This window comes from Neovison vison, chromosome 2 (assembly GCF_020171115.1).
Source record: "Neovison vison isolate M4711 chromosome 2, ASM_NN_V1, whole genome shotgun sequence".
NCBI lineage: Eukaryota > Metazoa > Chordata > Mammalia > Carnivora > Mustelidae > Neogale > Neogale vison.
The window spans coordinates 149916293-149942188 of NC_058092.1; the positions used below are offsets into that span (position 1 = coordinate 149916293).

The following is a 25896-nucleotide window of genomic DNA, read 5'->3' on the forward strand; positions in this document are numbered from 1 at the left end:
TACAGTATAAAAGCCTATCAGAGTTATACAATGTTACATGCCATATATATTCATTTGAAAAAAAAGTGATTTAGGAAAAATAACAATAATGCAATTTAATATATAAATTGACATTGTAAGTTTACTGTTTATAAAAAAGGGTTTCCTTAAAAAAAGAAAGAAAGAAAGGAAAAGAAAGAAAGAAAGAAAGAAAAGGGTTTCCTAGATGGAACAGTAACCAAACATTTTGGGCACCCTGTCCTACAGGAGTTATGTTCAGAATTATTAAATAGCATTTTCCCTGAAGATGACTGTAGCTCTTTATGTGAACATAGTCCCAGCAGTCCTTTCCTGTGTGTTCACTGACTCCTTTAACTACATTTTAAAAAGATTTTTATTCCTTAGAGAGAGAGAACACACACACACACTGGGGGAGAGGGAGAAGCAGACTCCCCACTGAGCAGGGAGCCTGACATGGGGCTCGATCCCAGGACCCTGAAATCATGATCGGAGCCAAAGGCAAACACTTAACCAACTGGTGCCCCTTAACTCCATATTTTAGAAGTGTGCATGGTTATGCTCTTGGCCCAGGTTCTTGAATGATACTATGTTATCAGTGAAACCCACCCTAATAGCAGGAATAGAACTTTTCTCCCCTCTGTAATCTCACTCTACTTTGCACCTGTTTTACTGTAGTAGGATTTCATGCTACATGGTAGTCGGATGCTTCATGCTTGTGTCTGTCAGAGTATATGCTCCTTGAGAACAGTGACATGGTTTTATTGGTTTTCAGATTCTCAAGATAGGAGAGTTCCTTATGGCATGTAGGCACATGATGGGATGCCGGTAACGTATCACACTGGTGAGGAATGTCTGCCATGCTTTCTCCTCCAACCAAGTCCAAAGGTAGGCACGCCAGAACACATTTTCTAATTGTGAATAGTGAACTCCGTAACAGTTCTTCGACAGCTTTTCCACGTCTTCCCGTTGTGATTCCTTAAATTTGGACACAAATGTGCTGTTTCAGGGATCCTTATCATTTGCGGATGTGACTGTGGGCTTTACCCAGGAGGAGTGGCAGCACCTGGACCCTGCTCAGAGGACCCTGTACAGGGAGGTGATGCTGGAGAACTATAGCCACCTTGTCTCAGTGGGTAAGGATTGTTTCCCATGTAGACTCCTAGTATGCACTTTCATTCTTGGTTTGACACCTGTAGAAGCTTTGTTGAGTTTAATGATATTTAGGTTTGAGATATCAAGTACTAAGCAGAAGGATTGTTGAATCACTGTAAAGAATGAACTGTTGTAATTGGCCCCTGAAGCTTCGTCTTCTGTCTTCTTCAAGGGCCCTGAATCCCATGAGCCTCACTGAATTCCCATGTCATTTCCCAATTACAGGGTGTTGCATCCCTAAACCAGAAGTGATCCTGAAGTTGGAGCAAGGAGAGCAGCCATGGGTGCTAGAGGAAGAGTCCCCCTGTCAGAGCTACCCAGGTGAGTTAGTCTGTATGAAACAGATGGACACTAGGTGACAGGGTATGAATTGTTTTTATTCTCAGGTACTTGCTTATATGTTCGTTTTCACATTTAACAAATACTGAGTACCTGCTGTGCCTCACTCAAGTTTTAGGTGCTGAAACACATGATCAAACTGAATTTGTTTCTGACCTCATGGAGCTTACATTCTGAGAGGGAAAGAAAAGAAATAAACACACATATACATACTATACACATAATATGTCATAATATACATAATACATACACACATACACATACTGTATACATAGTATGTCAACAAAAGAGCAAGGAAGTTATAAATTGAAATAATGAAATGTAATACTTGAGAAAAGGAAGCCACTCAGGAAGGCATTTGGGTGATCTCAACTTGAATGAAATGATTATAAAATGCACAGGTTTACATGGGAATAAGCATTTGGTTGTATGAGCAGAGGTGATAGAGGGAAGACCCCAGGTTGGAGATACTTATTTGGAAATTATCAACTTATGATAGTATTTAAAGTTTTTAAAATTAGTATTTGAAGCTAAGGGATCAGAAGTAAGAATGAACAAATTTGAGAGGTCTGAAAGCTGTCCCCTGGGACACTAATGTTTAGAAGTCATGAAAATGAGAGGACTCCCCGAAGAAGAGAGAAGGAACAGTCTGGAGATAAGGTGGAAACAGAGAATATGGGGTCCTGTAGCTGAGTTAAGATGGTTTTCGAAGACAAAACGAACTTCTTGAAGAAGAATGTATAAAGTCAGTGTTTTCTGCCTTTGTCTGCAAATCCTCCAGAAGCACTAAGGGAAGTGAGCAAGACGAGCTTCGTTCTATGACAGTAGTGGATATCTGAAATCCCAAATCAGTACAGGTGTACCTGCAGCAGAGCTGATGACGGATCAAGGAACGTGTGCATGTTCGCAGGTGGGTAGAAAACAAAAGCATTTCTGATGCGCTCGGGGTCTGGCAGTGCGCTTTTCATGACCAGACACATCCGCACCTGAAACTTCCTTGAACAGTGGTGCCATGAACTAGATAGCTGAGCTCCCCTGGAGACAGTTTCGTTCTGCAAAGGAGACGTACTGAAGTGTAGAAGCACAAACCCCACTTTTCAGTAGCCCTCTGTTTCCATGCTGGTGCAAGAGAGACTGTGCATGAGGGAAAACCACCTCATAGACACTAGATGTGCAGAAAAAATCTTACATGCCATCTTAGCGGGTACTCCTCTGACAGAGAATTTGATGCAAAAACTTAGTTGACAACGGTTGATCGGGATTTGCAGACCTTCTACAAAAGTGAGGGAAGCATGGGGGACGGTAAGGCTGGTTAGGAGGAGGGGAAGGCTCAGGGGGGTGACTACCTTCTTGACTGTAGCTTTGTAATTAGCACATCTGATTGCTCAGACTAGCAGGATATGTTCCGAGTCCCCGTGTGAACCACTGTGTGCCAGAGCAGCTGGTCAGAAAGGTGGAAGGGAAAGGATGTTATCTTTTGTCTTGTTCCTGTCTCTCAGCTGAAACTGTTCTGTAGAGTTTTAACTACCTTTCTTTCCTGGATTGCATCAGACAGTTGGTCTAGGCAGATGCTGGGGGAGTCGGAGCCTCCATGGGCCCAGTTGGGCCTCTGGGCTTGTTTCTGTGAAATGAGCCCAACACTTGGTTTTCCTCAGTTTGGAGGTGCAGTCAGAGATTGACTCTGTGATGACCAAGAGAGCAAGCTGTTGTGGAGGCGACTCCAACGAGGAAGGAAGGCACATCCTGGTTGATCTGTAAACTGAGACCAACACATGTGCAGAGCGCTTGTTCACAATGAGTTACCCCTCTAGCCTAAGGGATGACTCTGTTCCGTCTCCCAAGTAAACCTTTTGCAGTGTGGTCTTCCTTGAAGAGCTCACATCCTTTTAGCCCAAGTGATGGAAAAGGAACCAGCACAAACGCATGCAAAATGATTATAAGAAAAAAGGGGTGAAAAGTATTGGGAAGAAAGCTAGTTGGTGATAGACTTGTCATCTGATCCAAGTAGTCATAAAGTAGGTAAGTTATGTGACCAAATATTAAATCCTGAGTTTCCAAAGGGTGAACTAATTGAATTAATTATCTCTGTGGTACAGGTATTTAAGAAGGATATTAATAAGGGAATAGCAAACACATGGCAGGGTGTCAAACTGAGAAAAGAGAACAGAAAATAAAATTACAGTAAAGAAAGCAAATTGGAAGAACCCCAAGGATGAATACATACTGGCCAAAATCTGTTCAGGGCCTGCCAGGGTGGCTCAGTCATTAAGTGTCTGCCTTCGGCTCAGGTCATGATACCAGGGTCCTGGGATCGAGCCCCTCATTGGGCTCCCTGCTTGGCGGGAGGCCTGCTTCTCCCTCTCCCACTCCCCCTGCTTGTGTTCCCTCTCTCACTGTGCCTCTCTCTCTCAAATGAATAAATAAAATCTTTTAAAAAAATTTGTTCAGAAAGAAAGGATAGATGTAAGCAAGAAAAATGAAATAAAATTAGAAGATTACATTAAAAAGAGAGTTCACATACATACCATACATAGAATCCCTTCCCCAAAATAGAAAGGAAAAGAAATAGAACAAATGTTTAAAATATTTCAATAATACTTTTTAAGGGGGAAAAATTTGTGATTGAATCTGTGTAAAAGAGCCAGTCCTTAGCCCCATTAGGATATATTCTGATAAAGGGAGTAGATTTCAAAAACAGTTATTTTGACAATCGGCCAATATAAGAGAAAGTCCAGATAGCCTCAGACTTTTCCATAGTAAAATCTGTAGCTCAGAGTCAGCAAGAGAAGTTTCTACAAAATCCTCAAGGTGTCACATGGAGAGTATTACACCCAGTTAAGAAGATACTCTTCAGGGGCGCCTGGGTGGTTCAGTGGGTTAAAGCCTCTGCCTTTGGCTCGGGTCATGATCCCAGGGTCCTGGGATCGAGCCGCGCATCGGGCTCTCTGCTCAGCAGGGAGCCTGCTTCCTCCATCTCTCTCTCTGCCTCCTCTCAGCCTGTAATCTCTGCCTGTCAAATAAATAAACAAAATTTTAAAAAAATTAAAAAATGTGGGAGCTAGGTGACAGATTGTACGAGTTGCAAATCTAGGCAACACCGAAAGGATATGTATCTATATAGATAAGAGGAAGCTAAAAACAAACGGAGAGGAGAGAAGGTATACAAATACAGTGACTTCTTTCATAACGTGATGTGTGTTTTCCTAAAAAAGAACCACTGCTCCATATAAAATAGTGTACTGAAAATCACAGGGCTAACGGAAAAATGGGTTTGGGGATAAAATTCCTAAGAGCTTTGTCAGTGACACAGTGAGAAGCAGGGTTGAACTCTGTAGCTATAATTTTGTGTTTACTTCTCCTTTCAGTTCTATTGGTTTTCACGTTATCAATTTTAAGAATTGTTAAGTGTATATATACTCGGATCTTTATGTCCTCTTGAGCCCTTGACCTCTTTACGATGATGTCTCTATTTCTGGTAGAACTTTTTTATTCTGAAGCCTACTTTAATATTAGTACTGCTAGCCCACAAATCCAGGCTAAGCCACTTACTGGCTTAGATGAGTCACTTAATCTCTATGAGCCTTTGTTTCTTCATTGTAAATTTGGATAATAAGACCTTTGTCACAATATTTGTGAGCATCAGATGAGGCAAGATATAAATACACAGGGCCTTGCTAAAATAGGCATCTGGGGATTTTATACTTTTTTTAAAGATTTTATTTATTTTATTTATTTGACAGATAGAGATCACAAGTAGGCAGAGAGGCAGTCAGAGAGAGAGGAGGAAACAGGCTCCCTGCTGAGCAGAGAGCCCCATGCGGGTTCGATCCCACAGGACCTGAGCCGAAGACAGAGGCTTTAACCCACTGAGCCACCCAGGCACCCCTGGGAAATTTATACTTTTAACTAGCATTTAACTAATGCCCTTCTAAAAGCTCAGGATATACATCAATGAACAAGAAAGTCAAGGACTCTCCCTTTGCTGGGCTTACCTTCAGGAGGGAGGTGTAGAGATAAGGACCACAGAGGAAGAAAGGATGCAAATAAATTAATCCTATAATTTCAGGTCATGCTAAATGCTTGAAGGGTTTTAAAGACCAGAAGATGAGATGATAGTGATAGAGGGTATTGGGGATAAATAGACTGTTTCAGCCAAGTGGCCAGGGGTAGTCTCTTCAAGATTGTATCTGGAAAGGGCCTAAATTATATGAAAAGTCTTGACAGCAAAGATCTATGAGAAGAGCATTGCTCAGAGAGGCAGGAACGTCCTGGTCAGGAGGACCCTGGACTCGTTCAGTCATTAGCAAGATGGTGAGTGTGTTTCTGTCACGACAAGCACAGTGAGCAATGGCATGAAATAAAGTTGGAGACACCAGCATAAACTTGATCTTGAAGTTCTAGGCCATGCTGCAAAATGTGAATGTCCTTAAAAAAAATGGGGGTCCATTGCAGGTTTTAGTAGTGAGAGAGACTATAATATAACCAAAGGGGAAAAAAAAGGTTTTGGCTCTTTGCCCATGGTTCCTGGCACATAGTTCCTAAAACCCTTGGAATCTCTGGCATGAAAAGAGTGTCTTTTGTATACTGAAGTAACTGGTGGCTGGGGGCCGCTAGATCACTTCAAGGTGTGTGGGGGGGTGGCCATCACCAGTGGCCAGTGATTTAATCACTCAAGCCTAGGTAATGAAACCTCTCTAGGAGCCTCTAAACCGCAGTTCAGGAAGCTTCGAGAGGTGTGCACCGGAGAGGGTGTGGGAGTTCCACATACCACACACATCCCCAGCCCTTGCCTGTATATCTCTTCTCTTTGGATGCTCCAGAATTGAATCCTTTATAATAAATTGGGAATATAGGGGCCGCCCAGGTGGCTCAGTTGTTAAGCGTCTGCCTTTGGCCCAGGTCCCGGTCGAGCTCTGCATCCGGCTCTCTGCTGGGAGGGAAGCCTGCTTCTCTCTCTCCCAATCCCAATGCTTGTTTCCCTCTCTCACTGTGTCTTGCTCTCAGGTAAACAAATAAAATCTTTAAAAATAAAATAAAATCAATTAGCAATATATAAGTAAATAGTTTTTTGGGTTTTTTTGAGGTGTTCTAGTGAATTACTAGTCTGAGGTGACATGGCTAGTCATGGGAACCCAGGGTTTATAGTCAGAAGCCCTGGAGGCAAAAAAAAGAAAAAAACATTAATAGTCCCTTCCGCTTTCTTGTAATGTCTATGTGGTGTATCTTTTTCCATCTTCTTACTTTTAATCTATTTATATTTAGAGTGGGTTTCCTATAGATAATACACGGTTGGGTCTTTTTTAACTAATGTGAAAATCTCGCATTTTTTAGTGGGAATATTTTAACCACTTAAGTGGATGCCCTGTGGATACGATACCTTCAGACTGTCACAGTCTGATTTCAAATGACGTCATGCTATTTTATAAGAGGCTTACAGTGTTGTAATAATATGCTTCTGTTCCTCCTCCCGTTCTGTGTGATATTTTACTTCAAACCGCACAAGGCAGCAAGCAGCTCTTTCTGCCCACAGGTCTTCCTAGTGCAAGATGTTTTCTGTCGGTACGGAAATCTGGATCGACACTTTTCTGCTCATACTTGATTCACTTCACTGTCTTCTAGGTTACATACTACCTACTCTGATTTTTAAATCTCTGTTTTTCCGTATTTAATATTCTGTTTTCTCTTTTTGCTGTCAAGATTTTCTTTTCATCTTTGGTTTTTAGCTGTTCAACTCTGTTGTTTCCAGATTTACTTTTGTTTTTTTTAGTGTGTGTGGGTGTGGGTTTCCTGGATATTTTTCCTGTTGTCTTCTCGGTTTCCTAAATTAAGTGGTTTGATGTATTTCATTCTTAATTTTTTCCTGGGACTTCAGTTCCTATGTGTGGCTGTATTTAATACTGTTCCCTAGTTCTTGGATCTGTCTCGTCAGAATTTCCTCAGTGTCTGTGCTCCATTTTCAGCTTTTGGCTGCCCATCCAAGCCTGTGTTACAGAGGGTTTATTTCTTTACTCCTGTTTCTCTTCCACCAGTCAGCTTGGCTCATGCTGCTTCAATGAGAAATAAAGCCAGCCACCAGTTAACAGTGATAGATACAGATTTTATTCAGTAACTGTTGGAATGGGGGGGGAGCAGTTTCAGTAAATCCGAGCTCAACTCCACATACTGCTAAGACAGCTAGGGACTTACAGCCAACTGGCAGAGTAGGGGGGAATCACTGCATAGAAGATTACTAGGAGAAACACCAACAGTAGGGGGATTCTTGCTGAATGCAGATCGGGCACTAACACATCAGGGACAGGGTTTAAGGAACTTGATCAGATATCAAGGGTGAAGGGACTGTCACTAGACCGACTTAAAAGGGTTCTTGCCGAAACCGAGCTCAGCCCGGATAGACCTGGAAGACCTAGTCAAGGCCTAGTTGAGAACAGGCCTCAGAGGACACTAACTGAGCTTTATTGAACAGGAGAGTTCGTCTCAGAGTATCATTAAATTTGCATTGGTAATGAAATAAATTATAGCAGCTGTACCTTTAATTGTGTAATTTCATGTAAAATTCTAATGGACAGACTACAGGAAAAGAAAATGAAACCCAAAAGAATGCTTGAGAGGAGTGGCAAGTGATAAGTCATGACAAAACACAGAGGTGAATCTGAACAAATGGGTGTGTAAAGCAATTATGATACAAATATGTAAGGCTAAAAACCATACACAAAGCACTAACTGTATATAAATGAGGTGAGAGGTGATCAAATTGAGTTTGATGCTTCTGTTCTTCAGAAAGGGAGAGGTGAGATATTGAATTAGTCTAGATTTTAAGTTAAATATTCATGGTATGATGTGATGGATAGCCCCTTAAAGCTGAGAAACAGATGTGTATAACTTCTAAAGTTGTAAGGGAGAAAAAATGGAAAAGATGAGAATGTATTTCAAAAAGGAGGAATAAAAGTACAATAGAATTGGTAGTAAAATTGTGACAAGTAAAAAGTACCAAGTAAAATGTGAGAGATGACTTGATATATTTCAGGAATCACCATAAATAGCAACAGACTACATTTACCTGTTAAAGTACAAATCGTCAAATTGGATCTTTGAAATAAAATAATACCTTCCTATAGCTAAGATAAGAGGTTTTCATTTATTCTGCTAACTGCATATTTATATTTTTAGCATCTTTTGCCCACTTGACATTCAGTGTTATACCTGTGTGTCTACAGAAGATACAGGATATCCTGATCCCTTCAGTGTGAGAAGAAGTAATATCACAGTCAGCATTTACAAATCATAAATTTTCCCCACTTCATTTGTTACCTCCTGTGAATCTTCTCTTGTAACTGTGTCCTTGTGTCAGTTTATTTTTCTGTCTTCCTTTCTTATTAATGTTAGATCACTATAGTTATATTTTTGTAAACTTTAAAAAAATTCTTTTTATATTCTCAGTTTGTGCTGAAACCACCCAGAACACTTGGGCATACTGTTTTCCTCTTTGTTCTGATTCCTAAATGCAGTTAGTCTTTGCCCACCGAAGCATCTAATTTATCATGTTAATATCTTGAGTTGTATTTTGCCCAATGCATAATATAGCAAATTTATGTTTCTCTCATTTAATGACCCTTAATCATTTTTACCCTTTGAAAAAAGAGATTTTATTTATTTATTTAGAGCAAGCACACATGAGTTGGGGGAGGACCAGCAGAAGAGGGAAAGAAAGTATCTCAAGCAGACTCTGCTGAGGGTTGCCTGGGTGACTCAGTCATTGGATGTCTGCCTTCAGCTCAGGTCATGACCCAGTGTCTTGGGATTGAACCGAGTTGGGCTCCCCTTCTCCCTCTTCCCCTGCTTGTGTTCCCTCTCTCTTTCTCTGTCAAATAAATACATAAAATCTTTAAAAAATACAAAACAAACAAACCTCTGTGCCAAGCATGGGGCCCTACACAGGGCTTGATCTCACGACACTGAGATCACAATCTGAGCTGAAATCCAGGAGTCAGACACGTAACCACCCGAACCACCCAGGTGCCCCAGTTACCCTTAAATATGGCTACGTTTCTTCGGTATGGCACAGAACTGGTGCTAATCCTTCTTTTTAGGATTACCCACAGATGTGCTTTCTGCCATATAAGTCTACATTTCATTCCTAACATACTTGCGGATTTTTGTGAGTTAATACAGGAAAAGTACCTGGAACAGTGCTTGGCTCATGGTAATGGTTAGTTTTCCTGTTAACTTTTCTTGTTGTTAATATCATTATCATTGGTTTCTTTTTTTTTTAGATTGACATCTTTTATTAGCTAATCCTTCCAAGGCCTTTCTTTGAAAATTGGTACTTGTTTCTCAAGTCCTTTTTTTTTTTTTTAGAACTTTTTTTTCCCAATTTATTTATTTTCAGAAAAACAGTATTCATTATTTTTTCACCACACCCAGTGCTCCATGCAAGCTGTGCCCTCTATAATACCCACCACCTGGTACCCCAACCTCCCACCCCCCCGCCACTTCAAACCCCTCAGATTATCATTGGTTTTAAGCACATTTTCAAATTTAAGCTCAGCTCTCCACAGCTTTTAAAATGTTCCTTCAATCCTTTAATTTACGTTACCTACTATAGAATCTGATTCCTGGTAGTGTATGGATGTTGAATGAAGAAGCTATTCTCTGGATTATAATTTCTTCAAAGAGAGCATATCTTACTTTGTTATATAACATATAGTGGCTATTCGATCATTACTTAATTCATTAACTGTGCCTCTCGATGAGTGAGAGAGCCTTTATATTCAGAAAATACTATAAGGAATTAATTTCCAAATGGACGTGTTGGGTTATAAACCTGTAGGTTCTTGTTCAAAATTACAGATTTGTAGAAAACTTGAACTATATTTTGAAAAAGCACACCATCTGTTAAGGACCATTACTTTCATAATCACTCAGGTGTATTCAGAGGAAATCAGATATAAATACTTGCCACACACCATAGATTGTAGTTGGAAAAAGAAAAAAGATTACCAAGTATTTCAAATTTTGGCAGTTAATAGGGTATGTTTATGTTTCAAGGGAGTATTAGCCAACCTTTTTTTCACCTTTTTACATTTTTATTTATATATTTATTTTAATTTTTTATTTCTTTTCAGTGTATCAGTATTCATTGTTTTTGCACCGCACCTAGTGCTCCATACAATCCATGCCCTCTCTAATACCCACCACCAAGTATCCCCAACCTCTCACCCTGCGCCTCTTCAAAACCCTCAGATTGTTTTTTGTTTTTCTTTTTATTTTTTATTTTCAGCATAACAGTATTCATTATTTTTGCACCACAGAACATAGAATGAGATGTATAGGATGCAATTAATTTTTTAAATTGATGTATAAGTAGGACTTGAAATGGTGGAGATGTTTGTGAAAACTTATTATGAGACAGTGTCATTTTCCTAAAGACCGAAGTTCTGAGCAAGTCCAAAATGGGAATGTAAGCCAGCTGAGTTGAAAAGTCTTGCTTGAACGTGAATGACTTTTGACAAATTAATAGTCTGGCATTTCTACAAAGAAGACATTTATTATGGACTAGTGAAGCGATCACTTGAATACCCAATATGTATGTAGTTGAGGACACGTTCCCCCTCCAGCCAAGCATTATAAATGCCATATGTTTCCTTTAATGGTGCTTGGAGACAATGGGCTTTGAAGAGGTTTTTAAACAGGGTCATCATTGTTACATTGTATGTACTGAGCAAGAAGGTAATATGAAAAACAATCTGAGGGGTTTGAAGTGGCGGGGGTGGGGGTGGGAGGTTGGGGTACCAGGTGGTGGGTATTATAGAGGGCACGGCTTGCATGGAGCACTGGGTGTGGTGAAAAAATAATGAATAATGTTTTTCTGAAAATAAATAAATTGGAAAAAAAAGAAGGTAATGTGAAGTATAGCTGAGAATTCTTAGGGTGAATATAGATCATTGAGTGTTTGGGGTCAGGTCTTCCATGGTTATAAATACACATAAAACCAAGAAATGTAGAAATCTGGGTGTAAAAGAAAAATTCTTACTAATAATATGTCAGAGCAAGTTTATAGTGGGGAGAAATTAGCATTTGGTGGTAGGATATCTGACCAAATAAGCTTGACTATACCACAACTAAAAACAATGGAAGGATTTGATTGTCTTTCTGTCTTCTTCCTCATCTTTTTAATTTTACTTTTCCTAGTAGACATTTGTATTTTTTATAAGTAACATGAATAGAAGGAAAATTAGAAACTACATTACAGGACTCTCTTCAGAGGTACAAAGAAATCAGTGTTTCCAGAAATTTAATGTGGTATTAACAGTATATGAAATTAATGTATATATAACAAAACAGAAGTAGTTTTAAAGGGGGGAGAATGAAACTGGTAACATGTAAAGTTTAGAGAGAATTTAGGTGCACTAATGTAAGTATGAGAGGAAAATTATGTAAAGTCTGATCCTTCTAAATAATACCGACTCGTTCCTCTATTTCTTCAGGGCACTCTTGTCTACTAAGTTTCATGGCCTCTCTGGTCTCTGCATTTCCCCTTCCTAGATGAGCCTTTTATTTTTTTAAAGTCTTTTCTTCACCATGCTTTATATTTATTTGTAACATACATATTAAGTCTTGAGGTATGTATTTGTAAATTGCCAAATGTAGATGTGTGTGTTCTAAGTTTTTAATCTCCTTTTCTACCCTTTCAGGTTTTGTTTTTCTAATCCAAATGGATGGGGAAATATGACTGTTTGGATCACTCTTATTTCACAAAACTAAGTCAGTGACGTAGAAGGGCATTTGTTTTAAGTGTAATTTCATCATAATTAAGACACGATTCATAGCTTATGGTTTGTTGGTCTTTGTCATCTTTAGAAGCCTGCAAAGTTGATAGCCAAGCAGAAGAGACTCAAGAAACCCAGCACAGACGTTTCTGGCAAGCTCCATTTATCAACAACAAAACGCTGTGCACAGAGGTAACGTATTAGGAAACATTTTTAATTTCAGCACAGACACAGTTCCTTCCATAAAAATACCGTGTAGGTGTGACTCCTGTGGTATGAATTTGAAATGTATTTCAGAATTAATTATTAATAAGAAAACCTATTTAAGTAAGAAGGCTGTTGGCCTCAATACAATAAGGAAAAATTGTTCCTTCAGATTAACCATGAACAACATCAAATGGGAAAGAAACCTTGTGAATTCATTCAAAATGGAAAATACCTCAGTCATAATGAAGATTTAATCCCGTATCAGAGAACTAAAAATATAGAGCAATGCTTTATTCAAAGCAATAAGGAATACAAGGAATTTGGGAAAGCTTTCCATGAGACAGCAGTTGTCATCCCATATAACCAAGCTTACATAGGACAGAGTCCTTGTGAACATAATGAATCTGATAAAACATTCTGTAGTAATTCAACCCCCATGGTCAGTAAGATGGCACAAAACCCAGAAAATCTTTATGAGTTTCAAGAATATGCTACAACTTTTGAGAAATCATCTCTCTTGGAACACAGAGTTCATTTAGAGGTGAAAGGTTATGAGTATATTGAAAGAGTGGATAATTTCTTTTTTTAAAAAGATTTTATTTATTTATTTGACAGATAGAGATCACAAGTAGGCAGAGAGGCAGGCAGAGAGAGAGAGAGAGAGAGAGAGAGAAGAAGGCTCCCTGCTGAGCAGAGAGCCCGATGCGGGACTCGATCCCAGGACCCTGAGATCATGACCTGAGCCGAAGGCAATGGCTTAACCCACTGAGCCACCCAGGCGCCCAAAAGAGTGGATAATTTCAATGGGAGATCAGACTTTCTTGGCACAGGAGAGAGAATATTTGAATATAACAACTTGGGAGAACCCTTTTGGGAGAAGTCAGTTCTTTTTTTTTTTCCAATTTGTTTATTTTTAGAAAAACAGTATTCATTATTTTTTCACCAAAATTTCTCAAAATTTTTAATAGAAACAAAACTGAAAATAGACATGTATAAAAACATTAACTGTGGAATGTGAAGCTTTTTGAAAAGAACAGATAAACTGACTATTCTTCTCAGACCCCGATTTCACTTTTGGAGAGACATATGTCACTCCATTCCCCTGTCAGAGGGTTTTCGATTAGTCTGTCCCCAACTATGCTGATACTTCTGCAAATAATGCTTGATGGTCTGGTTCATCTTGTAATCTACTCTGGGGGTTCTCCTCATGGACTAGAGCCAAATCAGAATGTACACTGCCATCAGCCAGGGACAGTTGAGGATGTGTCTGCTGCTTCTTCTTGGGTTCAGGAGCCAGAAGTAACATTGAGTGTGTTAATGAAAGTAGAGGACTGCCTAGAGTGCCGGGACTTTTGTGTCCCACCTGAAATCGACAGGAAGCTCCTCATGGCTTAGCTTTATTGAATTCAGGCTTGTTGACCCAGTGATAGCCCGCCTTTCCAGGGAGAGAAACTTGGTGGTGTTTTAGTGAAATATTTCATATATGTATCTAATTATGAGGCATATCTTTACCATTGGTGTGTCTGCCGCAGGTTGGAAGTAATATAGTACAAGAATAGTTGAAGTATCTGCATACCATCCTCAAATCCATTCCATACCCTATAACTTCTACCACCTTCCGCAAGTTTCTGAATTTGGTTAGTATTGGTCTCAGGTCTTACTAGTTTTACAGTAATATTTCACATATATTTCTCTGTGTGTGTTTGTGTGTGTGGGTGTATGTAACATTGTTTTGCTAGTATATCAGTGGGAACTCATGTTATTTTTATTTTTATATTAAATATATTTATATTTATATTAACTCATGTTTATTTTTATTTTTATTTTTGTCTTGAAATGCATGGTTTTGATATTTTTACATACTGATATATTTAGCTTTAGTTGATTCACTTTAATAAAGCTTAATATATGACCATAATGATATTGTCTCTTTTCCTGTTAATGATTTTCAGAATTTTAAGATCTTTGTTATTAAAATAATAGTGCTTTCAAATTTTTAAAAATCAACTCTGGGCAGTAATTGTAATATGGCTAAATAGACCCTACTTAAGTCACCAACTTGAGTTTTAAAAATAAGAGTATACTCATATGTATGACTCCTACAGTGAAGAGGACACACCCATTACCCAGAAAGGTTTCTCATTCCTGGGACTTCGCCCTCCCTCCCTCCTGGCCTCTGGCAACCAGTGATCTGCCTTCTGTAGCTAGGTTAGACTGATTTTTTAAAATACCATTCACATAAATGGAGAAGCACAATATGTCCTCTTCCTTGTCTGTCTTTCATTCAGCCTGATTTTGAGATGCATCCGTGTTTTAGTATCTGTCAGTTACACCTTCATTTTTTGATTAAGTCATATTTTATTGTATGTTTAGTACTGCAGTTCTGTTTATCCATTCCCTTTCCACTTTTTGATTATTACGAACATAGCTGAAGTGAACTTCATGTGCATTTTAATATAGGCCTATTGTTATTTCCCTTGGCTGAATACTTAGAAGTAAAGTTTCTCGGATGGTAGGATTAGCATACGTGGTATCAGACTTTTCTGAAGTGTTTGTTCCATTTTATATTTCTGTCACCAGTGTGTAAGAGATGTATTATTTTATGTTTTGGTCAATACTTGGTATTGTTACTTTTAATGTCGCCATATTAATGTGCATAGTGGCATTTCCCTGTGCTTTTTCATTTGCATGTCCCTGATAAATAATGATATGCATCTTTCACTTACTTATTGGCCATTTGTGTATCTTATTTTGTGAAGCATCTATTTAAGTCATTTGCCCACTTTGTAGGTTGTTTGGCTTATTTTTGAGTTAAAAGGATTTTTTTAAATTTAATATTTTCCCCCATTCCGTGCTTTTCCCCCCACCCCCTAGTTTGTGGCTTTTTAGAAGAAGTTTTTCATTAGATAAAAGTCCAGCTAACCAGTTCTAATCTTTTCTAAGAGATCTTAACAATAGTATCAGAGATTTTCCCCCTTGTTTTCTAAATGCCTTAGTTCTGTGTTAGGTATATGATCTCTTTGGAATACATTTTTATGTATAGTGTTTTAAGGGTTGAAATTTATATAATTCCATTTGAGCATTGAATTTTTTCAGCACCATTTGTTGAAAAGACTGTCTTTTCTCCATCAAAGTACCTTGGCACCTTTTAAGACCCCCAATTGATTATTTGTCTTTGTGTGTATTGGGGGTGGTTTCTACCTATGACCCTTTACTCTGTCCCACTGATCTGTTTAGCTTCTCTGTGTTGTCTGTATTCCCATATCTTTGTTAATAAGTCTTTAAATGAAACTGTATACATTCTCCAACTTTGTTCTCTTGTCCAGAATTGTTTTGGCCCTTTCAAATCTTTTGCATTTCCGTGTATATTTCAGAATGAGCTTGTCAGTTTCCAAAAACAAAACAAAACAAAGATTGCCTTAATATTGCTTTTAGGATTTTATTGATTCTGTATGTCTGGGGAAAGTTGACATTTTAATAATACTAACTTTTCTGACCCATGAATATGATCTATCTCACCATTTAATCCGGTCTTTCTCTCGGCAGCATTTTGTATTCCCTAAGTAATATATATATAAAATATATATAATGTTATATTAATATTATAATATTTATAAATATTATATTAATATTAACAGTATATATATTATATATAATATTAATATAACAGTATATATATAATATAACAGTATATATTATATATAACATATACTGTTTTGTTAGGCTTATTGCTAAGCCTTTCTTGCTTTGAATGCTATTATAAGTAGTATTATTTATATAATTTCACTTTTAGTAGTTTTTTTTTAAAGATTTTATTTATTTATTTGTCAGAGAGAGGGAGAGCGAGAAAGCGAGCACAGGCAGGCAGAAGGAGAAGCAGGCTCCCTGCTGAGCAAGGAGCCTGATGTGGGACTCCATCCCGGGACGCTGGGATTATGACCTGAGCCGAAGGCAGCTGCTTGACCAACTGAGCCACCCAGGCGTCCCAGTTTTTTCTTAATCTGTAGCAATATGGTTGTACCTTGTGTATTGACCTTGTTTCCTGTAATCTTGATAAACAAACATCGTCTTGGTAGCTTTTTTGATTCCATAAGATTTTCTGATTGTATATGATCATGTCACCTGTACTTGCTCTTTCTTTTCAACCTTGATGCTGTTCACATTCTTTTTTCCTTTTCTGCATTCTCACTAGAATGCTGAAGAGAACTGTTGACAAAATACATCCTTGCCTTACTCTGTCTTAAGGGACAGCACTGAGTCGTTTACCGTATGTTTCATGTCAGCTGTGGGTTTCTCAGGTACAGAATGTTGTTTTTAATTCGAGTTTGCTCAGAGTTTTATCATAAATGTTGATATTTTTTCCTTTGGCCTTTTAAGCACAAAATCTAATAATCATATGATTCCTTCTGAAATTCTTCTGATGTAATTAATTACACTTACATATTTCTAAATGTTCAAACAACCTTGTATTTCTGTAAAAATCCACTTGGTTGTGATCTGTCACTTATATATTGCTGAGTTTGATTTGCAGATTCTGTGTTAAAGACGGCTGTGTCGTTATTCATAAAGAATGACATCTGTATGATCTGTGCTGGTTGCCCCTCTTGTTTTTACATTGGTAATTTGTTTTCTCTATTTTCCTTCCTTGGTTTGGAGGAAATTTATCAGTTTTACTGATTATGTTTTTCAAAAGAATGAACTTTTGTTTTTACTTATTTTTCTCTGTACTTTTTCTATTTCATTGACTTATGTCCACTTCTCTACTATTTTTATCTTTTCATTCACTCTGGGGTTGGTTCTTTTTTTAACTTCTTAAAATGAAAGCTGGGTTTTCATTGGCTTTAATAATGTTTTCATTTTAATTATAAGTTTTTTAATGTTCTGATTTTCACTCCAGGATCTAGAAATTCTGGGAAGTTATGTGTTCATTTTCATTTAGTTAAAAATATTTTCTAATTTACCTTAAGGTCTCTCCACCCACCCTCCCATGAGTTACTTAGAAAAGCCTGTGTGATTTCTACATATTTGGAATTTTTTTCAGGTACTCTTTTCATTTCTGACTTGTTTGGTGTTCAGAGAATATAATCTTTATGGTTTTCCTTAAGTTTATCTTTCTTGGTGAATGTTCCATGTGAACTTGGAAAGACTGTACTCTGCTGTTACTGCACGAGATGTTCTAAAATGTCAGTTGGTTGATAATGTTTTGCAGTTATACATATTCATGCTTCATTTCCCTTTCAGTTTTTTATCAATTCCTGAGAAAGGTATGTTGAAGTTTTCAGGTGTAATTGTGATTTTGTGTTTTTTGTTGTCCGTTTCTCACATAACGAAGCTCTCATTTTAGGTACAGTTGCATTGAGATTGTTGTATCTTCTTTCTCATTGTGAAATTTTCCTCTTTTTTCCTGGTGAAATTCCTTTTCCTGAAATCTTTTTTTTTTCCTCCCAATTTATTTATTTTCAGAAAAACAGTATTCATTATTTTTTCACCACACCCAGTGCTCCATGAAAGCTGTGCCCTCTATAATACCCACCACCTGGTACCCCAACCTCCCACCCCCCCGCCACTTCAAACCCCTCAGACTGTTTTTCAGAGTCCATAGTCTCTCATGGTTCACCTGAAATCTTTTTTTAAATTAGTATAACTACTTCAGCTTCTTATGATTATTGTTTGTGTGGTATATCTAATTCCATCTTTCTGTAGTTTATATTTTTCTTTTAATTTAAAATCAATTTTTTATACGATAGAGTTGACTCTTGCTTTCTTATCCTTTCTGATCATCGCTAGCTTCTATTTTAATGCTTTTTGGAGCAAGTTCTTAGGTGAACTACCATCTTGCTAATTTTTTAAATTGAAATACTTCTTTTTATGAGGACTATAGATTCCAGTGCACTTTTCAGAAACGATATATGCAATTCCTGGGAACAGTTCACCAACAAACTGTTGTATAAATATCATATCCAGCATATTGACATTGATAAAATTTTGGGGCCTAAGAAAGATTTCTCCAGTTTTTCTTCTTTTCATTTGTTTGTATACATTTAGTACAGTACAACTTTGTCACTTGTGTAGGTTTTGTGTATCTGCCCCTATAGTCAAAATACTCTACAGTTCCATTATCATAAGGACCTCCACTGTTGGTCCTTTTATAACCGCAGCCTCTTCACTCCTGTGCACTCTGCCACTGTCAGTTCAAATGTTACATAGATTTGTATGTATGTCACTTTGGGATTAGTTTCTTTCCCTCGACATAACACCTTGAATATTCATCTAAGTTACTGTATCAATGGTTCATTCCTTTTAGTTGCCCAGTAGTGTTCCATTTTATTTATTTATTTATTACAGTTTGTTTAATCATTTATTGATAGATCTGGGGTTTTGCAGTTTTGGGCTATTACAAATAAGCTGCTATGAATGCACTGTTTTGTCTTCTCAATAATAAATATAAATTCCTTCCCCAAAATAAATATAAATAATAAAAATCATCTAGTTTCTCTGCATCTTCACCATCATTTGTGTTAGGACTATTTTTTTGTTTTAACAGTTCTGATAGGGAGGCTTAGCTGGTTGAGGGTCTCTTTTCGGCTCAGGTCATGATCCTGGGGTCCTGGAATCGAGCCCCTGCATCGGGTTCCTTATTCAGTGGGGAGCCTGCTTCTCCCTCTCCCTTTGCCTTTCTACCTGTTTCTTGTGTGTGTGCACACTCTCATTCTTGCTCTCTCTTCCTGTCTGTGTCAAATAAATAAAATCTTGAAAAAAGTCTGATAAGTATGTAGTGATAGTTTGTTGTCATTTTATCTTTTTTTTTTTAAGATTTTTATTGTCAGAGAGCAAATTAGGGGGAGTGGCCGGCTCCCCGCTGAACAGGAAGCCCAAGGCAGGACTCCATCCCAGGACCCTGGGATCATGACCTGAGCCAAAGGCAGATGCTTAACCCACTGAGCCACCCAGGTGTCCTGCTTGCATTCCCTAATCGTGTTTCAGATGTTTTCATTTGTTTATTTGCTGTCTTGTGTTGATCTTTGTTGAAATACTTCTTCTTGACTTTTGCCCATTTTCTAACTGGGTTGTGGTTTTGCTGATGAGTTTTGAGGTCCTTTGTACATTGTGGATTATAGTTCTTTGTCAGACACACGCATACCTCAGAGATATTGCAGGTTCAATTCCAGATCATGACAATAAAGCAAATGTCACCGTTAAGCAAGTCATATGCATTTTTTGTTTCCCAGTATTCATCAAAGTTACGTTTATATCATACCATAGTCTACTAAAGTGCTCAGTAGCATTATATCTAAAGAAAAAAATAGTACACACCTTGACTTTAAACTATTTCATTCCCAAAATATGCTGGCCATTGTCCTTGAGTTCTCAGGGAATCATACTCTTTTTGCTGGCTGTGGATCCTCAGTGTTGTTGGCTGCGGACTGGTCGGGGTGGTGGTTGCCGAAGGCTGGGTGGCCGTGGCCGGCTCTAACGGCAGCAAGGCACACTTTGCTGTATCAGCTGATGCTTCCTTTCACAAACAGTAGCATGTGGTGCTGCTTGATAGCATTTTACCCACAGAACTTCTTTCAAAACCGGAGTCTGTCCTTTCAAACTCACTGCTGCTTAATCAGCGACATTCTGTGATAGTCTAGGTCTGTCCTTGACATTTCAGCCATCACCACAGCATCTTCAGAAGTAGATTCCCTTTCATCCATAAGAAGCAACTTCTCGTCTGTTCGGGTTTTATCATGAGATTATAGCAGTTCAGTCATATCCTCAGGCTCTACTTTGAATTCTGGTTCTTGTGCTGTTCCCACCACAGCTGCAGTTACTTCCTTCCCTGAGGTCTTGAACCCCTCAGAGTCCTCCCTGAGGCTTGGAATCCGTTTCTCCCAAACCCCTGTTACTGTGGATACATTGACCTCTTCACGTGAACCACATGGGAATCGGGAATAGGGAATCTTTTTCAGAAGGCTTTCAATTGCTTTGTCCAGGTCTGTCAGGGGAATCACTTATGGCAGTTATAGCCTTTTAAAATGTATTTCTTTTTTTTCTTTTTTGAGAGACAGAGAGGGAGCACAAGCAGGGGAAGGCACAGCGGGAAGGGGAGAAAGAGAATCTTCAGCAAGCTCATTCCCAGCTGAGAGCTGATGTGGAGCTTGATCTCATGACCCATGAGATCATGACCTGAGTCAGAATCAAGAGTTGGGTGCTTAACCGACCTTGCCACCCAGACACCCCCAAAATGTATTTCTTAAATAGTTAGACTTGAAAACCAACATTATTCCTTGATCCTTGGGCTGCAGAATGGATGTTGTGTTAGCGGACATGAAAACAAGATTAATCTCATTGTCCGTCTTCATCAGAGCTCTTGGGTGACTGGACGAATGAGCAGGAATCTTTTTATCTGGGTGATACATGTCAATAATTCATTGACTTAAAATATTCAGTATATTGTGATGTCAACAGATGTGCTGTTATGCAGACTTCATTGTCCCATTGATAGGACACCTTGCGGTGGGCGCCAGTGGTGTTTCAGGCCACCTGCCGCGCTGGCACTGACAGGACGAGGCCCGCCTCTGTCGGTGTCGCCCATGCGCACCACAGGTGCTGGAGTCTGGACCACACTCAGGGAGGGAAGCGCGGATGTTTGCCTGAAGGGTAGTGAAACCCAAGAGGAGACCTGCCCCCTCCCAGGCTCCTTCAGGGGCGAGGCTACAGGGTGAGAAGCCCATCTCAGATCCTGTGTCCATGCCAGGCCCTCCTGATGCCAGTCTTTGGCAAAGCCCTCAACCCTGCAGGGCTGCGAGTGGATGGCATCATGTTCCTGTAGAGGAGCCTGGAGGAGGAGGTCATTCCCGGCCTGGAATTGTCTTTCATGTGATTTTAATGGTTACGTTTTTTCTTAAGCAGGAAAGGCCACACTTAATAATATCGTAGACTTCGGAATTTTATTGTTACAAGCGGAGGGGAAGCTGTGAGGAGTGCGGTGGTGGTTGGAGGAATGGCTGACATCCAAAGGACTCCCTGACCTGGCAAAGGACTGTCTTTCGACTGATTTGTCGGTCCTTTATTTGAAACTGGGAATGGCATTTGCTCAGCAGGCTGGCCCCAAGACACCTATGTGTTTCATAACAGAAGTGATCTGTTACTGTGTTAGCACCTGCCCTGGGTCCTTCAGGTGGCTGGGGACAGAGGTTGGCCAGGTCAACATTGGCTCTTCCTGTTTCCTTCTTTATAAAAGTCTCGTGTGCACACCGTTGAAAGACTCAAGTAATTCCACAGTATAGCTCTCCTGAGCCTGTGTTGAAACCTGGTCACCCTCTCCATCTTCCTAGTGCAGTTATTTTGTCATCTTTATTAGCCCAGTACATGTAAAAGCTAATTCCAGAAAAGCCACATGGTCAGTAATCTGTAGTTTTCTTTTCCTTTTATGTACAACTTTTTTCCCCTTTGGAGTTACTGTCAGGTTGTTTTTTTTTTTTTAAAAGATTTTTATTTATTTATTTATTTGACAGACAGATTACAAGTAGGCAGAGAGGCAGGCAGAGAGAGAGAGAGAGAGAGAGAGAGGAAGCAGGCTCCCTGCTGAGCAGAGAGCCCAATGCGGGGCTCAATCCCAGGACCCTAGGATCATGACCTGAGGCAGAGGCTTTAATGCACTGAGCCACCCAGGCGCCCCACTGTCAGGCTTTTTAAAATAGTTTCTGTCACCAGCTCCCTCTCAGCCTCTGCCTGCTGTCTAAATCGAATCTGTACACTCAGATCATCAGGTAATGTATCTTCTCAAAGTGGCCTCTTTTCTCTATGTTGTCAGTGTCCCACCAGTGTATCCTTAGCACTTAGCATTTTTTCCCCAACTTCCAGCTGTCCAACTTGTAACCGATCTTGGAGGGCTATCTCTGGTCACTAGATTCTGCTATACCAGTGCACAGGGCAGCCTGAAGGGCCAGGGAATTCCTGTTCCCTAGGAGCAGCCTCGAACCCATGACAGATGGAAGTTGGTGGCTGAACTCCCTACTTCCTCCATCCTCGGGAGAATTGAGTCCTGCATTTAAACTGTCCCTTAGGATCCCCAGTGGGATTAGCTACCCACACAGGCAACTCGCTTGATAACTCAGTTACTTCCCTTAGGGTCATGGGGTCACTTTCCAAATTAAACTACCTGCAGTTGAATCTTTATCTCACGGTCACTCTTCTGAGAGACCTAGAACAAAAAGTGTTCTAGAGCTGTCCGACCTGCTCATCTTGCCTCTGTGTGGTGTGTGGAACTGTCATTTTGGGGTTTCCTTCAGTATCGGTTACCTCTTAGTGTAGACAGCACAAGGGTAGCGGCTGAATGGATGGAGATGAAAAATTAACTGAAAGAAGATTCCAGAGCTTAGGAGAAAGGTTCTTGAGTCAGTGCCTCCTCTTACTTCCCCGTGTCCGAGCCAATATGCAGGACACGCAGAGCCTTCTTTATTACAGCTGCTCTGGTTACCACCTTCAAAATGCAGTAACTTTCTTTCTTTCTTTTTTTTTTTTACATTTAGAGTAAAACCCACTTAATATAAGACCAAAAAAAAAGTTTGACAGAAGAATGTGAAAATCACATGGAATTGCTATGTATAGAAATAAGTGCTGTGACCCTTCCCAATTCCTTCTCGACATTTCCTTGTGTAGATACATATACTTTACTTTTTTTTTAAGCTTAGTGGAATACCACTGTATATGCCTGCTGTGTCTTAACCTGCTCTTTCTCCATCTATCCACATATTGTGGTCTACTTTCTGTGCTGATACATCAGGTAAACAGTATCTCTTTAATGGCTGCTTGGCTTTCCTGCGTGTTTTATGCACGTAGTACCATAATTTAACACTACCTTACTGATCAGCATATAGATTGCTTTCTGTATCTTGCCATTACAGTGAATACTGACGTAAATACCCTTTCATATATCTTTGTGCTGCGGTCAAATTTTTGTGGAGGGAATTCACAGCGATAGAATTGCTGTGTGCTGTGGAAGACAGTGCTGCCGTTCAGAAAAGTACGAGCTTACATACCAGGGCCACTGGCCAGCATTAACCAGGTTCTTCAGGGACTTTCTGAAGGGGGCAGATACTGGGGGACGGAGCTGGGATGAAAAACCTACACCATTCTCTTCCAACCCCAGGGAGCATGTGGCTGGGTTGCTGTTCATGTTCCAGAAGGCCAGCTGCCATTGTCTGCTGGTTTGAAGTTGAGAAGAGAGATTTATTAAAGAACAGATCATCGTTTATCTCAAGGAAGCTTAAAAGGGTCCTTGAGGAACCCTGATGACTGTGTCGGCAGCCGTAGGAATAACATGATTTACAACTTTGTGGTGTCTCGAAATAGTCTCTTGCAGACTTGCCAGAGGTTTCCCCTTTTTCCGTGTTGGGTCATCATGATGCCATTGCCTTCAGTGTGTATGGAACAAGGCTCATGGAAATGAAGCCATGGGGACACACCAAGGCTTCTTTTAACGTGCATGATCCTTACTAGTTGTGTAAGCCTGGATAAGTTACGTAGCCTCTCTGGGCCTCATCTGTAATCCAGGAACAAGAATGGTGACTGCCTGAGAGGGGGAGTTGTGAGGATTTAACCAAGGAAATGCTTGTGGAGTGTGCTAGAACAGTGCCCGGCTCCACAAGTCCGGGTTACTTTATCAGCTCGCACCTGTTGGTGCTTGTGAACACATAGCAAGAGCCGGTCAGAGTAGTTAACAGGCCAGGTGGGTGAGGGGGTGAAGGCGCTGAAGCTGTAATTTGGGGGAAGGTTGGTGGGCAAGCCAGGGGAATGCTTAGGGACGCTGGTGGAGGTCATAGATGGGGTTGCCAACCTGCTAGGATTGCTCTTGTGAGAAAGTTTAAAACTGCTGTTTCCTGTGGTGTTTGTGGTATTTAAGAGACACTTTTTTGGGAGACAGAGTAATTTAAGTCCATGAAGGAGTGTAGGGATCTTCCCACAATTAAATATAGGTTCAGGGGCGCCTGGGTGGCTCAGTGGGTTAAGCCTCTGCCTTTGGCTCAGGTCATGATCTCAGGGTCCTGGGATCGAGTCCCGCATCAGGCTCTCTGCTCAGCGGGGAGCCTGCTTCCCTTCCTCTCTCTCTGCCTGCCTCTCTGCCTACTTGTGATCTCTCTATGTCAAGTAAATAAATAAAATCTTTAAAAAAAATAAAATCTTTCAAAATAAATAAGTATAGGTCCAGAGTGTTCCAAAGGTTGAAATCCCAACTTAAGGTGTCCAGAATTTGACCCAAGTATGACCATGTTTACCTCCTCGTGAATGAGTGTGGCCACCCACGGAGGCAAGTAAACCTAGTTCTAGAAGCTTGTCTCAGAGGATGAAAATTGCGCCTGTCACCACAGAGCTACTCAGTTGGTCCTGGTATCGTATATGTGACAAAATTAGCGGTGTCTCGGAGGAATTTTAAAATCAGACTTTCAGATCCCATTCATATTTTTATTATGCTTGAAATTAAAAAGTTTTAACACCCTGGAGCAATCAGAATTGAAGTGCAGTTAATACTCCTAAAACTCAGGGGCAGCCCGTTTCACTCCCCGCCAGGAAGGCTCTCGGAGTCGGTGAGTGCTGTGTGTCCTCTGGCAAAGGAGTGGTTCCTAATGGGTTTTTGTTTTGTTTTGTTTTTCTTTCTTTCTTTCTTTCTTTTTTTTTTAGGAGTTGGAAAAACAACGCTGATCCAGAAAGCCAGTGAGGTGTTAAAATCCTCCGGTGGGCCTGTCGATGGATTTTACACAGAAGAAGTCAGTCAGGGAGGGAGAAGAATAGGATTCGATGTTGTCACGTTATCTGGTCTGCAGGGAGTTTTGTCCAGAATCAGGTACTGATATTTCTGTTCTGTGGTATTTTACTCCCCCTGGGTACAAGATTAAGCCAAATGATCCCTTCTATCTTGAAGAATCTGGGGCCTTTACAGATTTCTCAGAGAAAGAAAACAGAGATTGAAACCATCACATGAAAAACAAAGTATAAAAATAGCATATGTCATTTAAAAGTCATTCCGCCAAGTAATAAGTGTTTAGCATTTTGTAATTCATAGTCCTGTTTCCTGTGTGCTGCTTTTCTGTGGCGCAGCCCCCCTGCAGCTTCAGGATTGCCCCCCAAGGTCCCTGCCAGGCCTGGTGGTGGCAGTGGTGGTACGCACTCCAGTTGGTAGCCCTGATGTCAGGCATCAGGTTACAGGGCATCAGGTTAGCTTAGTGTACCTGGGTGATTTTTAAAGGTGATTTAGCCTACGTGGAGGGCCAGAGGCCCACTGGAGTAGCTACAAACCAGAAATCAGTACAGACAGGGGTCTTTCAGCAGAGAATGCCCTCTCTTTTCATTCAGGTCAGAGCCTCCACCTCGAAAACGTGAATGCCGGGTTGGACAGTACGTGGTGGATCTGACTTCCTTCGATCACTTGGCTCTCCGGTCTTGA

General features: G+C 39.9%; 1 pseudogene; it reads left to right on the forward strand.

Annotated features, from left to right (window-relative positions):
- The first annotated feature begins 783 nt into the window (after nt 1-783).
- LOC122899218 lies at nt 784-25896 on the forward strand (annotated as a pseudogene).